Source organism: Talpa occidentalis, unplaced genomic scaffold (assembly GCF_014898055.3).
Source record: "Talpa occidentalis isolate TD23 unplaced genomic scaffold, MPIMG_talOcc4v2.1 talOcc4.11, whole genome shotgun sequence".
Classification (NCBI taxonomy): Eukaryota; Metazoa; Chordata; class Mammalia; order Eulipotyphla; family Talpidae; genus Talpa; species Talpa occidentalis.
Genome location: NW_023601104.1, coordinates 1578744 through 1594529, shown reverse-complemented (window position 1 = coordinate 1594529; position 15786 = coordinate 1578744). Strand labels below are relative to the sequence as shown.

Genomic DNA, 15786 nt, shown 5'->3' with positions numbered 1-15786 from the left:
ATAGATGAAGCTAAAAAAAATTCACTGAGAGAATTAACACTTGCTGAAAATAGAATGATCAGAAATGTGGCCTCTTCGATGTGGTTAAAATTCTCATTCTTTTGATTCTACCCTGCACACTTATCCCACAGTGGTCTGAATCTATCAATATGCATAATGAACATTTCACATATTTTTCCAGTTTGTGGGAAAATTCAAAGTATGGCATCTAGACTAAAGTAATAAATGAAAATACCTCATTTACTATACTATATTTAAACTCCTAAAACATTCCCCTTTGTAGGGTAAATGAAGTATGTCAGGCTTTTCCTCTCTCCCAAGGTTGGTCTTTACCACTACAGCCCTTGCTCTTGCAATCCTCCTGGTGTCTGCCAGGGGATGGGAGGTGTGGGGGAGGGGCATATGTGCCTAGGATGTCCCAGGCCCAGAAAACAGGGGCGGTTCATGCGTAAGTGCAGACACCAGTGCTGAGAGGCAGAGGCTAAAAGGGTGGGGACTCAGCGAGGACAGGACGCTATAAGACTGAGGAGAACCAGAAAGTAGGGAGAATTCCGGGGTACTGGTTGCCTACCTCCTCCAGGCCCCATGCTTGCCACAACACCTTCAAAATGAAATTTGGTCCAAAATTGGTAGCAGACAGGTATTTCTTTCATGGGGTTTGGGATATACTAATGGTCTGAAAGCAGTTTCAAATTTTAGGACTTACACTTTCTACTAAATTAAGCACCTCATTTTGCTGAAATTAGCTAAAAATCAAAGTTTAAGTTAAAAACTAGGTCTAACCTGAAACCATAAAATATACAGAAGAAAATATAGGTAAAAACACTACCGGACATACATCTCAGTAACATCTTTAAATCAGACTCATCACCCAAAGCAAAGAAGGGGAAGGAAAAGATAAACACCTGGGATTATATCAAACTGAAAAGCTTCTGCATGGCAAGAGACATTAACCAAAACAATGAGATACCCCACTGATAGGGAAAAAAAAATCTTTGTACTTCATACAACTGATAAGGGACTGATCACAAGACATACAAAGAACTCACACTACTCAACAAAAACAAAGTAAACAATCCAGTCAAGAAATGGGCAGAAACTTAAAAGACACTTCTCCAAAGTGGAAATGCAAATGGCCAACACACATATGAAAAAATGTTCAAATCCCTTATAATCAGGGAAATGCAAACCAAAACCACAATGAGATACCACCTTACACCAGTGTGAATGGCACGTATCAAAAAAACTAGCAACAACAAATGTTGGTGAGGATGTGGTGAAAAAGGAACTCTCCTGCATGGCTGGTGGGGGAGCAAACTGGTCCAACCACTATGGAGAGCTGTGTGGACATTCCTCAACCTGTTACAGAGGGAGCTTCCATATGATCCAGCAATTCCACTCCTAGGTATTTACCCAAAGGACACAAAAACATTGATTCAAAAGAATACCTGTACCCCGGTTTATTGAAGCACTATTTATAATAGGTAAAACCTGGAAAGAACCCAAATGCCCAAAAATAGATTAGTGGGTCAAGAAGATGTGGTACATATACACAGTGGAATACTATTCAGCAATCACAAAAGACAAACTCATGCCATTCGCAGCAACATGGATGGAGCTAGAAGGAATTATTCTCAGTGAAGGAAAGAAAAGTGAGAAGGAAAAAGAAAAGTATCCAATGGCTTCACTTATAGGAGGAATGTAGGGGAACCAAATAAAACATCAGGGGAAAAAAAATAGTAACAATACAAAACACAACAAAAAAGCCCAGACAATTATAAACCAGAGACATCCTGCAGGGGAGGGAAAGGGATCGGAAGGAGAGAGGGAGGAGCACAGGGGACTGTGGTGATGGTGCATGGGTGCACTGGTGGAGGAAATTCTATGGGGACTACACCTGAGGAACTAAAAAAGCAAACATTGTTTAAAAATGAACAATGATGTAAAAAATATATATATTAAAAAAACTAGGTCTAAGGAAAAGTGAATACAAGGTAAGAAAATGCAGAATATTTTGTATCAAATCTTAACAGCTCTGTATATCTCATCTCATAAAACATATGAAGATGGTATTATGAAACATGGCCATTTTTGCCTTGTTAAGATTAAATGGCATATAATAAACGTATGTAGAAGCATTACACTTATATGCCTAAAATAGTTAATAATCTTAATACTGTCAATCTCAGTAGCAAGCACATGCAATTAAACTACCTTTCCTCCGTAGGGCCCAATATTAAAAAAGAGAAATTATAGAAAAGCCAAGCTGTTTACCCCAAATTGCCACTGCGAATGCTCTCCCTTCTAGTTCTTAAGCTCCATTCTAAGAAATTTGGGCAGGTATATTGGTATATTTCTCTGTGGGGGCTTAAACAAAAACTGCCCACAACTGACAGTTTAACTGAGCACATAAAATATACATCACTGAAAAGACTGGCTAATCATGAAAACTGTCTCCATTCATTACAATGATAACTTGGTGCTTTTCTCAGAGAGAAATTTCTTATTGAATAAAGGATGAAACTAGAGGAAATAATCCCTCCATGCTCCCAGGTACAGGACATACCTTTGAAATAGTTCCCAGTTTAGAGTTTATCAAGGAGGCATTCTGTATTTTCTCATTCATCATGTATCTACTAAACACAAAGTATGTGCCAGGCACTTAGTGAAGACACCAGGACTATGATGGTGAACTAATAGTCTCATGAAAATTATGATTTGGATGAAAGATATTAAGCAAATATACCCAAAAAATTTTTAAATTGTGAAAAATGCTATGAACATCATAGAACATTATAGAGTAACAGATATCATTTAGACATGAGACAGCTCAGAGGTGAGAGCATTACAGCTGAGGTACTAAGCTTATTAAGTACTGAAGTGAGAGAGAATCTGGTGCTTTGGAGGATGTGAAAGAAGGCTAGAGTGGGCGGGAGAAAAAAATGAGCAGGAGAGAGCTGCAAAGAGATGATGTTGGCAGGAATCAATTCTGCAGACTTGGGGCCTGGGTTTGGGTGAAAGATTTGGGTTTTGTTCAAAGTGTGAGAAAAATTTTTGAAGAACTGTAAAGAGGGGCATGATCCGATACTTATGCATTTTAAAGGATTGTTCTAACTTCAGTGGAAAGAATAGATTGGCAGGATGGATCCAGAAAGACCAGTTGGGAAGTTAGTGCAGTAGTCTACCGTGAAAGTGATTTTTTTTTAAAAGATTTTATTTATTTATACAAGAACTGGGTACAGGCCAGATATTCGGGAGGGTGAGAGGATTCACCAGAGACAGAGCGGGAAAGGAACAGGCAGACTGAGTGAAAATACACTGCTGAGGGGAGCAGCGGGCGAGACAGGAGAGGTCTGCCTCGCATGTGGGCATCTAAATTTGGCTGGAGATAAATTTAGAGGGTAGGAACATTAGTCTCGTAGTGCTCAGGATGGGTGTGTGTGTGCGCACACGCACGTATGCACATTTGTGTGTGGTAGTGAGAGGTCTCAGGAAGTACCCCAAAATGTCTAAGAGATTTTATAGTGATTTATGGAGATAAGATTCATGGAGGTAAGATGTATAGAGAGAAGGGATTCTGGATATGAAGAAATAGGGGGAAAAGTAAGAGTTTAAGACTGAACATCTTTATTATAAGATGCCTTTGAGATAAAATTTCAAATTGGTAGCTGGATATTTAAGTGTAGAGCTCACAAAAGAAGCCTGAGGTACAAACAGGAATTTAGGAGTTTTCAGGATATATGATAAGCTGGTATTTTAAGTCATGAATATAAGATATCATCAGGGGAGACTTGGAAGAGTATAGAAAGAAGAGTTAAGATAAGTCGCAAGGAACTCATGCAAAGATGTCCAGAAGACATGACCAGAAGTAGGTAGAGAACTGGAAGTGGGTGGTGTTAAAGTACTTCAAGAAAAAAGGTAAACACAAATGTTGCTGAGATTGCAGACAATACAGAAAGATATAGAAAGATATCCACGTTTTCTGATATTAGTGATTTAGCACGTGTCTTTTCGACAGAATGGTAGGGGTAGAAGAATTGCATCTACGTGGTTTGCATGTGAAGAGATGTCTAGAAAAATAGCCTTTAGAGCCACTTGGTGAGTGGGGGCAGGATTAAGGAAACTTAACTATAACAAAGAAAGTTACACAAAATACAGAGCTTGCAAAAAGTGTATGACTTTGTACAAAATGTACATACATTTGTCACCCTCCCTCCTGCCCGGAAACAAGAGGATTACAAGGCAGGAACTCCCCACCGTAGGCCCTGTTCCCATTCCTTCTTCTCATGGCAGCAACCAGTGTGACCTCTCACGCCACTGATTTATCAACATGATTCATATAGCAGGTACTCACTTGTGTTTAATTTCTTTTGCTCAGGTTTATGCTTGATTATTCACATTGTCACAAGAAGCAATTCTTTATCCAGTTCACTTTCATGAATATTTAGACAATTAAAAATAATGCAACTATGAATCCTCTTCAATTTTGCTTTGGTGAACACATGCATAGATTTCTACTGGGTGTATGCCTACGAACATCTCAGCAATCACCTTTAGAAAATAGTCAAACTGATTTCCAAAAAGGTGGTAACAATTTGTAAACCTGCTATTAGCAAAGGAGAATTTTAGCTGTTTCACACCATCAAATCCTTATTATTGGTGGTCCTTTTTTTTAAAGTCACTTCATTGGGTACGTAGTGGTATCTCACTCTGGCTTTAATTTGCATTTATTTGAAAATTAATGATTATTGGATGTCTGTTAGCCTTTGGACAGCTTCTTTTGTGGAACACCTTTTCAAGTATTTTTGTCCTTTTTAAATTTGTTTGTCTTTCCCTTACTGATTTTTAGGAGTTCAACAAGTCCTTTACTGGATACATGAATTACTTGACGGCACTACTGACTGAAAATTCCATCCCTTCCCATACTGTAGTTGCCACCGAGGTCATAAATCAAGTAACCTCACATGCATGGGACTGTTTCTGGGTTTTATATTCTTTTCCACAGATCCATTTGTCTACCCTTGTGGGAATATGATGTTAATTGCTGTAGCTTTTAATAAACCTAGTCATCTGCTAATGAAAGTTCCCCAGCTTTGTTCTTCATCAAGGTTGTCTTGACTGTTCTTAGTTCTTTACAAGTCCAGATGGATTTTAGAATCAAATTGTTTTCCCCTTTTCTACCCTACATACAACCATCTAAGATTTTATTAGGATTCCATTTAACCTACAGACCGATTTGGGTAGAAGTGATATCTTTTTAGCATTGACTCTTTGGATCTATGACTAACTTATTAATTCTTAATTTCTCTCATTGTTTTTTACAGTTGTCTGTCTTAGGTCTTTTTTTTTTTTTGGTAAAGATTTTATTTATTTATGCATAGAAGAACTAGGATACAGGCCAGAGGTGCAGGGGGAGCAAGGTAAGAGGATGCACCAGAGACAGAGTAGGGAGCAGAACAGGCAGATTTACTGAAATACACTGCAGCAGGCGAGACAGGAGAGGTGTGATATGCCATGTAGGTGAGCTCCCTGGCCAGGGATCAACCTCAGGTGGCAGTGGCAATTGCATGATAGTGCTCAGACTTAACCCCTATGCTGGAGGCCCCTTCTGTCTTAGATCTTACAAGCATAAATTTGGTTTTGGAAATGGTATTGTTTATGAAATTTCATTTTCTATTTTTTTTGTTGTATACAAACGTAAGTTGATTCTGTATTTTGACCCTGCATCAAGTAGTCTTGCTAATTCATTTATTAATTCTAGTAACTTGTCTGTAGACAGAGTTTCTACATTCCCTAGAAATACATTTAGATTCAGGGGCTTCCCTGGTGGTGCAAGGGGTTAAGATGCAGCACTATAAAGCTATCCATAGCCACTGCAGCATGAGCTCAATCCCTGGCTGGCCAGGGAGCTGACCCACAGGGCGCATAGTCTAATAAAGCATTCAGTAATTCTAATACTTCCCAGACAAGGCTAGGACCTTTGCTATTTTTTTTTAATCTCAATTTATACTGACTCTACCTTTAGCGTTACTGTTATAACACATTTTAATTCTCTCTCTATATTTAACCCCCCTAAAGACATTTTTATTTTGTACAGTTAATATTAAATAAGCCATATCCATGTGTTTATCTTTTCTGTTGTTCTATATTCCTCCCTTTGAACTTTCAAGTTTCCTTCCAAGATCATCTTTTTTCTGCTTGAAAAATAATCAAAATCAATACACAAAAATCTGTTGTATTTCTAAATGCAAACAACGAGCTAGCAAAGAGACATCAACACAATTCCATTTACAACTGCAGAAAAAAGAATAAAATACCTAGGAATACATTAACCAAGGAAATGAAAGACTTGTACACTGAAAAGTATTAAGTGAAAAAAATTGAAGGACAAAGAAATAGAATTAACGTTGCCAAACGGACATTATTTTTTTCACCATTTCTGAAATTTTTATTTTGTATGACTTTAACTTTTAGAAGCATTGCAAAGATAGTACCCATAAATCCTCCACCCAGCTTCCCCTAATGTTAGCAACTTTTTAAAAAAATTTTTATATTTCCCATAAAATTGCACCCCCCTTATTTTGGCCCCAATCTCTCCTTTCCCCTACCATAGTGTGTCTCTGGTTCATAGTTGTTTGTTGATTTCGATTTTTCCTTTGTTATAGTTATTCTTTTTCCTGGTCCCTTATTTAGGTTTTCTAGATTCCTGCTATGAGTGAGACCATCCGGTATTTTTTTTCTTTCTGGCTTATTTCGCTGAGCATGATCCCTTCTAGCTCCATCCATGTTGCTGCAAACTGCATGAGTTTATCTTTTTTGATTGCTGAGTAATATTCCACTGTGTATATGTACCACATCTTCTTCATCCAGTCATCTATTTTTGGATCTTACACCAGTGAGAATGGCACATATTAAAAAAAACTAGCAGCAACAAGTGTTGGCGAGGAAGTGGAGAAAAAGGAACTCTCCTGCACTGCTGGTGGGAGTGCAAACTGGTCCAGCCACTATGGAGAGCTGCGTGGATTCCTCAACCTACTAAAGATAGAGCTTCCATATGATGCAGCAATTCCACTCCTAGGTATTTACCCAAAGGACACAGAAATATTAATTCCAAAGAGCACCTGCACCCCTATGTTTATAGCAGCACTATTTACAATAGCTAAGCTTTGGAAACAACCCAAATGCCCAAAAATAGATGACTGGATCAAGAAGATGTGGTACATATACACCATGGAATATTACTCAGCATTCAAAAAAGATAAACACATGCAGTTTGCAGCAACATGGATGGAGCTGGAAGGGATCATGCTCAGCGAAATAAGTCAGAAAGAAAAAGAAAAATACCGGATGGTCTCACTCACAGCAGGAATCTAGAAAACCTAAATAAGGGAGCAGGAAAAAGAATAACTATAACAAAGGAAAAATCAAAATCAACAAACATCTATGAACCAGAGACACACTATGGGGGGTGGGGGGGCGGGGAAAGGAGGGACTGTGGTCAAAATAAGGGGGTTGCAATTGTATGGGGAATATAAAAATAAAATTAAAAAAAAAAGTTCCAGGAAAAAAAAAATCCCTTAGTATTAAAAAAAAAAAAAATATGGTATAATGCAGTCATATAACTTCTTGGTATTTATCTGAGGAAGACGAAAATATCAATTCAAAAAGACATCCATACCCTTATTTACACAGCATTATTTATAATAGCCAAGATAAGGAAATAATCAGTGGATGAATGGATAAACAAGATGCTGTACACACACACACTGAGTATAAACAAAAGATAAAAACTTGCCATTTTTTACAAACTGGATGAACCTTATATATGGGTATTATGCTAACTAAAATAAATCAAAAAGAGAAAGAGGAAAAAATGTATGATTTCATTCATGTGGAATATACAGAAACAAAGCAAATGAACAAAAAAACAAAACAAACGCTTAGTGACAAAAACCCATGGTTACTAGGGGGAAGTGTACTGGGGGTGGGGTGAGCGAAATGAGTGCAGAGGATTAACTGTATGGTGGTGGAAGGAAACTAGACTTTTGTTGGTAACCATGATGTAATATGTACAGGGTTGAATTACAATGGTATATTCACGACTCTTATAAAATGTTATAAACCAATATATTTTAAAAAAATTAAAATTAGAAAAATTTCAAGTTTTTAAAAATGCAAAAAAAACCCACTACAAAAACCCCGAAATAAAACAACAGCTTCGCTGCTAACTACTTCATTATGTACATAAAAATAGTGACCTAACCCTCTAAGCCTCAATTTCTCACATGTAAAATAAAGTTAGTAATACCTACAACATCAAATTTTTAGAATTAATCAAATAGAATAGGAATTGTGATTCAATGTGGCTTGCATGTGAGTATCATTAAAAATGAGGAAAGCACCATTGTACAAAGGTAGTTTTGGAGCTGATTGAAATTAGGCTGATTTGATTTCTAGGGTCTTGAAAAATGCATATCCCTCAAAGAAGCCATTCCAGATGAGAGGGCAAACATAAAGGCTTTGAATTCCTTCTGTTCATTTCCATAGCGTAGGAACACTTGTCAAGTTAAAAGTAATAACCAAAGTGAAGAATAATTTTATGCCTATTTAATTAGCCAAAAAACACTGGTCAAACTGTGAAAATGACATTCATATATTGGTGGTGGCATCAAAATTTAGTACTGTCTTTTAGGGAAATACAGCTATTGTGTTAAGGACTGTAAAATGTTCACATTCTTAGACTCAATAATCCCACTTTAAGACTCTATTCTAAGAAAATAACTCAAATAAGGAAAATAGCTTTAGTTTTATTTAATAGTGCCTGGTACATAAAAGGTACTCAAATGCAAACCTTTACTTCTACTTCTCCAAATCATTGCTCTTGGTTCCTTCCCATTAAGATTTATCTATTTTCATCATCTGGGGATACCTTCAGAATTGTCAAGTCCCTGTTCTCACACGTTCTCCACTAACTTCACTGTTGATTATCAGTCTACCTTACCCTATGATATTTTCACCTTTGAACTCAGAGGACAAAGAAAGTTCATCAAATACTGTATCCTTGACCTAATCAGAAAGAAATCTGAAGCATCTTTAAGATCCTAAGGTGTCTTTCTCTTTTGTCAACATCCATCTAGTCTAACCATCATCTCACTGCTTGCTTTACTCAGACAAAATAATCCAGAAACCTTCACATCTATCCTCAACTAATTCTCAAGCTCCAGTCTTGTACTAGGTACTTGTATTTCCCTCTGGGATCTAAGGAACAATTACTTCTTCTTTGGTTTCATATCTCTTACTTCCTTTTTCTAGCCCCATCCAATCTAAACTCAAGTTTAAGTATCTTTCCCTTTTTGATGTATTTACACATCACAAAATTCACCTCTTTAGTATACAACTCAATGGTTTTTAGCTTCCTGGTATACAGGTATTTTAACATCAAGATTGTGCAGCTATGATCACTAATACCCTAACAGTTTCATTACTGCCCAAAGACATTCCATACCCATTCACATTCACTTCTCATTCCCATCTCCCTGGCAATTGCTAACATACTTTGTTTCTATGGATTTGTCTATCCCAGACACATAAGTGGAATCATATAGTATGTTGTTTTGTTCCTGAATTCTTTCACTTTAGTGTGCTATTTTCAAGGTTGATCCACATTACATATTTTATTCATTTTTTATTGCTGAATAATATCCCATTGTATGGCTGTACTAATTTTATTTATTCAATGATCAAGTGATGAGTATTTGGGTCTCTATTTTTTGGCTCTTAGGAACAATGCTATGAACATTTGTGCAAAGTTTTTGTATGAACATATTTTCAGTTTTCTTGGGTATATAACTACATATGAGAGAATGACTTTCATTTGGCAGATATTTGAATGTTGTGTACTGACTGTAGTGCTGAATGCTAGGTATGAACAGTGGACAAAAATAATCCATCAACAGTTCCATCATACGCCAAGGACCTATTCAACCCGGCAAATATTTACTGAATACTTACAATGTGAATGGCACTGTGCCAGATATGACAGCAGACAGAGATAGGAACAAGATATAGGCTAGCTTTTCAAGAGGCAATACATAAACTCAAGATGTAACAATGACAACAGCAGCAGCAGCATTGGATATTAAATGCCATAGGAATAATACAAAATGTCCTGGAGGGTCAACGGACAGAACAAAATATGGTTAGGAGAGTGGAAAGTGAGACAGACACTAGAGAATACTTGCGTTAAGTTAAAGATGTTACTTGAGACAAGTCTTGAAAGAAGGTGGTATTTTGATTAAAAGGATGCCTAGGGAAAGAGAAAGTGTTCTGGGCAGAAGATAACAAGAACAAATATAGAAAGGCTGGAGAACACACTTAGGAATTTTTTTCAATCCAGTTAAGAAAATGTAAATGGATATTGGAAGAAGGATCCTGAATGTTAATCTTAGATTTAAATGGGTTCAGAAAAATGATTCAAAAGTCTACCAATAGCAATTGAAATTACTGAACTGATTCTATAACCTCTTTTTGAAACTTTCTATTTTCTAGCAAGAGCATGGAAATTAGTGATTCCTCTTACCCACAAGGAAGAAAATGTAAATGTTGACCACTAAGTGAGCAAGTAGATGGGGGAAGGCAGAATTTCTGTAAACATAGGGCTGTATCCCCATACTTCTGGGTCTGTGGAAGACTAAAAACAGACATATATGCAAATCCCAATAGCCAGAATAGCAAAAACAAGACTGGGAGTAAAATAAATAGCATTCACTAAGCTCCTAACATTAGGCACTGTGTCAAGTAATTTAAAGATTTATTTATTTATTTTATACAAGGACTGGGGTGCAGGTCAGAGGCGCAGGAGGGTGAGAGAATTCACCAGAGCCAGAGCGGGGAGCAGAACAGGCAGACGGACCAAAGACACTGCTGAGGGGAACAGAGGGCGAGGCAGGCGAGGTCTGCTGTGTCATATGGGGTTCTCCCTGGCCGGCGGGGAATCGAACCAGCGCTGCAGAGGCTGCAGACAGCTTTGCAGCACCGCACTCAACCGCTGCGCCACCAGGGAGGCCCTGTGTCAAGTAATTTACATGCAGTATTCATACAACCCCATTTAGGTTTATGGCAACTGAGGCTCAGAGATGTTAAATTAAATTGTTGAAAATTACCCAGCTAATAAGCTCAGCCGATAAAATGCAGACGTCCAGTTTAAAACCCAGTCTGACTGATCCCATGTTCATTTTGGGTTTTATCATATGAAGAAGGCTAGAATCACAGGATGGTTATAATGCATCAATGAAGAGGGCTGAATATTTCAGAGAGGTTTGTATGGTCTGGAGCAAAATTTAGCTGAAATAATCAAAATTTGGTTTCCAATCAACACCGAAAAAGATCATGTTTAGAGCTCCTTCTTGACCCAGTTTTAACTATGATCATATCATAGGTCTTGTTTCAGACTACAAAGGGAGCAAAATTCCAGTTTTGATTAGAAAACAAGAGAGTAAACACCCTGATGTACTCAATGAACAGTCATGTAAGTCTTATTTGAACACTCTTGAAGGCCCTGAAATAGAGGTAAAGACTGCAGAGTAGTAAGTTTAAAAACCATCCAAACGTTAGGACACGCTCCTTAACACTCAATACCTGGCAAAAACAACCACCAAAACATAAGCATATAAAAAAAATCAAGTTATAAAACATTAGCATGATTTTACAAAGACAAGGTAAACAAAAGAGTGAAAAGACACTTTTGCATTATGCATAGCACTAGCACTCTGTGTATAATAAAATTTCAGTGAGGTGGAACCCAGGATTTTGATCTCCTGTTTTAATATTACAAATGGGTCTGCGCAGAGTCTCCAATGAACGTTTTGGAAAAAGAAAATGGGTATTTAATCTAAACACTCTAAAAATCGACAATTTCTTATAGATGGCAAGTAATGGAACAAAATCTTAAACTCAAAATAACAAAGTATACTTAAAAAGTCTTTTATTTTTCTAGTTTGAGTGCATACTTCTATTGGAACAAAGAAAACTACAACAAAGAGAACTGAGAAGAAAAAAAATCTTGGGAGATGAGCAAGTCTTTCCACATAAACACTTTTAAAGAGAATAAAAGAAGGTTCCATGGAACTTTGCTCTATTTTTCACAAGCATTTCTAAAATTTTTTCTTTGATGGAACCAATGAATAACTGCCACTTATCATAAAAGATCTTTCTGATATGTGCTCTATATATTTTCTTCTGAGCAGATAGTTTTTTAAGCTGCTCAAGTCCTTCAGCTGGAGGACTTTTTTAGGAATTTTTATTTCTACTATACTACATTTCTTGCATGGAACAGCACAAAGACCAATGTAATAAATTCCTTTGCTTCCCAAAGACAACTTTTAAAAGGCACTGTTACTGTAGCACAATCAATATTGTAACTATCTTACCTCTTTACTTACTTCAATAATTCCTAACACAATAATTTGCAAGGGTGATCATATTTTGTTCTATATTACAGTAATACAGAACACTTTCTCTCTCTAATCAATTAATAAGACTTGCTTGAGGCAGTCTACGCATCCTTAATCTTCTATTAATGAAAACAACATTTTTTTTCTTGCCTTTTTGACTACTGCCTAAACTCTAGTCTTTTAAGAGATAACTCATTCATTTTAGGGTCTCAGATTTTTTAAAAAAGATTTATTTTATTTATACATATAAGAGCTGGGGTACAGGCCAGAGGTGTGGAGGGTGAGAGGATTCACCAGAGACAGAGTGGGAAACAGAACAGGCAGATTGACCGAAGTACACAGCTGAGGGGAGCAGTGGGCAAGTCAGGAGAGGTCTGCTGCGCCATGTAGGTAGCTCCCTGGCCGGGGATGGAACTTGCGCTGCAGAGGCTGCAGACAGCTTCATAGGTTGCGTCTTAACACCCTGCACCACCAGGGAGGCCCTTAGTTTTTTTTTAATGACTACATAAGTTTAAGCATTTTTCCTTACTGTAACATTTTAGTTTAAAAAACATTTTATATAATAATAAACTCTAAAAAAGAACTACAACTAAAATAATTGCAAATTTAAAAAAATAGCAAATTCTGAGATTAGGCAACAATCCCAAAGGGAAAATCACACAGGTTTTTATTCTTTATAAAAGTATTGGAGGATATTACAGCTCACTTATTATTCTAAAATTTATTCTAAAATTGTTAAAGTTGCTGAGATTTTCTAAGTTCCAAATAGATTGGTTCCTTCAGTGTGCACAGTCACACTCAAGTACTGTGGTATTTGAAAACAGAAGTCAGGTAGGCAACATAGTTGGGTATTTATTACCTACACGCATATAGTTTCTTATACAACACTGACAATATGGGAAAAACAAGGTTCTTACTCATCCTTTGTTGTGTGTGAGTCAATTTCCTCTCTTAAAATCTGAACTGACTGGCTGAGGATTGAACTCATGTTGCAGAGGCTGCAGACAGCTTCATGGGTGTGTCTTAACCCCTTGCTCCACCAGGGAGGGAGGCCCACCAGGGCGGCCAGGGAGCTACCCACACGGCACGGCAGACCTCTTCTGTCTCGGCTGCTGCTCCCCTCAGCAGTGTATTTCAGTCAGTCTGCCTGTTCTGCTCCCACTCTGTTTCTGGTGAATCCTCTCACCCTCCCGCGCCTTGGCCTGTACCCCGGCTCTTCCATGCAAAATAAATAAATCTTTAAGCTGAATCTTCCGTTCCTTGCCGCATGCTTTAAAAAACCACAAAACAACCTGATACCATTTTTTTCGATCGATGCTGAATTTCATCAAATTGCAAAGGGGTGTGGATGTGGAGGGGGGCGGATGTACTAAAGCATAACTCACAGGTGCTACAGGTAAGCCATAGGTAAAGGATGCTTAAGGCTGAGAATGCTGCTCTCGGGCGCAGGGCGGCCCGCAGCCTGCCAGCAACAGGTCGAAGCCCCGACGACACCTCTCCCGCGCGGCCAGGCGCCGCGGAATCCGGAGTCGGGGGGCAGCCGCCACCGCCCCCGGTCAGGCGGGGCAGAATTGGGAGGCAGGAGGGCCGGCGCGCGCTCAGGCGCTCTCCAGAGCGCGTCAGGAGAGCCTCGTCGGGGCCAGACCGTCCGCCCCGCACGCAGCACAGAGCGGGGCGCCGAGGCGCGCGGCGCGGGGACCCGCCCCACTGCTCGCGTCACACCTGCCCGCGGGGCGCGCGGCCGGCCGGGCGCAGGGCTCCCTCGGCGACGCCGGGCCGGCCGGCTCCGCGGGCGGGACGCGCCCGGGCTCCCGCCCCCACAGGAAGTGGGTGCTGCCCGGCCCCCCGCGCGGCCTCCCCTCCCCCAGCCGGAAGTGCGGCCCCCCGCTCCGAGGCCGCGAACCGCGACGACCCGGGGGCGGGGGGCGGGGGGCGGCCGCGAGGGCCGCAGGGCGCCCCGCCGCACCCTCGGCGCCCCGCTCACTGACCTGCCGGCCGCGGGCCAGGGCGGGCCGCGCCTGCGGGGGCCTCGGCGGAGCGCGAGCCGCGAGCCTCCCGGGCGCCCGCGCGCTGCTCGCCCGTCGCCGCGCGGGGCGAGAATTCCTCCGCAGCTCGGGTCTGGCGGCCGCGCTCCTCCGGGCTCGAGCCGCCGCCTCCCCTCGCGCCAGGGCGCGGGCCTCGCCTCGGGGACAGTCACCCCGCCCCGGCGCGGGGAGAACGCGCTTTATTCCCGATACCTTCAGAAAATGAGGGGATTACTTTGTTCAAATGTGGCGAAGGGCGACGTGGTCACGCAAGGTGAGCCGCGCGGGGGCTTCTGGGAGATGTAGTTCCGGCGCCGGCGGCCGCCCGAGCTCGGGCGCCGAGGTCGGCCGAGCGCGGCCCGCGGCCGCGGGAACATGCTCCGGGGGCCCGGCTGGCTCGGGGCTGCGGCGGCCCCTGGGCCGACGCTTCATTCCTCTCGCTCTCAGGGGCTTAAGCGAACCCCTTTCCCCTCGCGCCGCCCCTGGCGCGGCCCCGCCCCCGCGGCGGCCCGTCGCCCTCCGGGTGCCTCCGCGGGGAGCGCGGGGGGCGGGCCCGCGCCGGCTGAGGCGGCCGCGGCGGCTGAGGCGAGGCCGGGCGCGCGCGCTCGCTGTCCGGGGGCGCGCGGGCGGCGCGGGCCGGAGGCGGCGGCGGCGGGTGGGCCGGGCGGCGGCGGGCGCGCGCTGGCCGCGGCGGCGAGGAGTTCGCGAGTTGTTCAGTCCGCGCCAGGGCTCGGCGGCGGCGGCGGCCGCGGTCACCGGAGGGGACGGGCCGACGGCGATGGTGGTGCCCGCGGCGGCGGGCGCGCCCCTCAGGTAAACGGGCCGGCGCCCCGCGGCCCTCGGGCCCTGCTCCCCGCGGCGGCGGCGGGACCGGGCGGGCCGGGCTGGGCGGCGCCTGCCGGGGCTCGGGCGTCCGGCGCGGGCTGCCCGACCCGGCGCCCCGCCGCCCCCGGGCTCCGCCGGCGCCGCGCCCCGGGCGCCCCCACTTCCCGCGGCGCGGCCGCCGGCGCCCCCCGGAGGAGGGAAAGTTGGGACCCGCGCGGGGCGCCCGGGCGCGCGGGGGCTGCGGGGGGCGCGCTCGGCTGGCGCCGGGTCCGGGTCCCCCCGCCGCACCCCGGGGACCCGCGCGCCTCCCCTCGCTCGCGGGGGCCGGGGCACCCCGGCTCGCTCGCGGGGCCGGCCTCGCGTCGCCCCTTGACTCCTGCCCCCGGTGGCCCGGACCTCCCGCGCGGCACCGGCCGGGGCGTCCTCCCCGGGCTCCCCGGCGGCGCGGGGGGCGGCTGCGGGCGCCCCGGGGAGGGAGCCCCCCG

The 15786-nt window shown here is 43.0% G+C and overlaps 1 protein-coding gene across 4 annotated transcripts in view; it reads right to left on the bottom strand.

The window, feature by feature from the left end:
• Positions 1-14802, bottom strand: part of HMG20A (high mobility group 20A) — a 73503-nt gene extending 58701 nt beyond the window's left edge. Inside the window, exon 1 of one of the 4 annotated variants that reach the window (XM_037502059.2) lies at positions 14690-14802. The gene's annotated coding sequence lies outside the window, so the exon portion shown is untranslated. Of the gene's footprint in view, positions 1-13837; positions 13931-14440; positions 14485-14689 lie in introns of those variants that run through there. The other 3 variants (XM_037502058.2, XM_037502057.2, XM_037502060.2) reach the window with 3 other exon arrangements.
• Between the last annotated feature and the right edge of the window lie 984 nt (positions 14803-15786).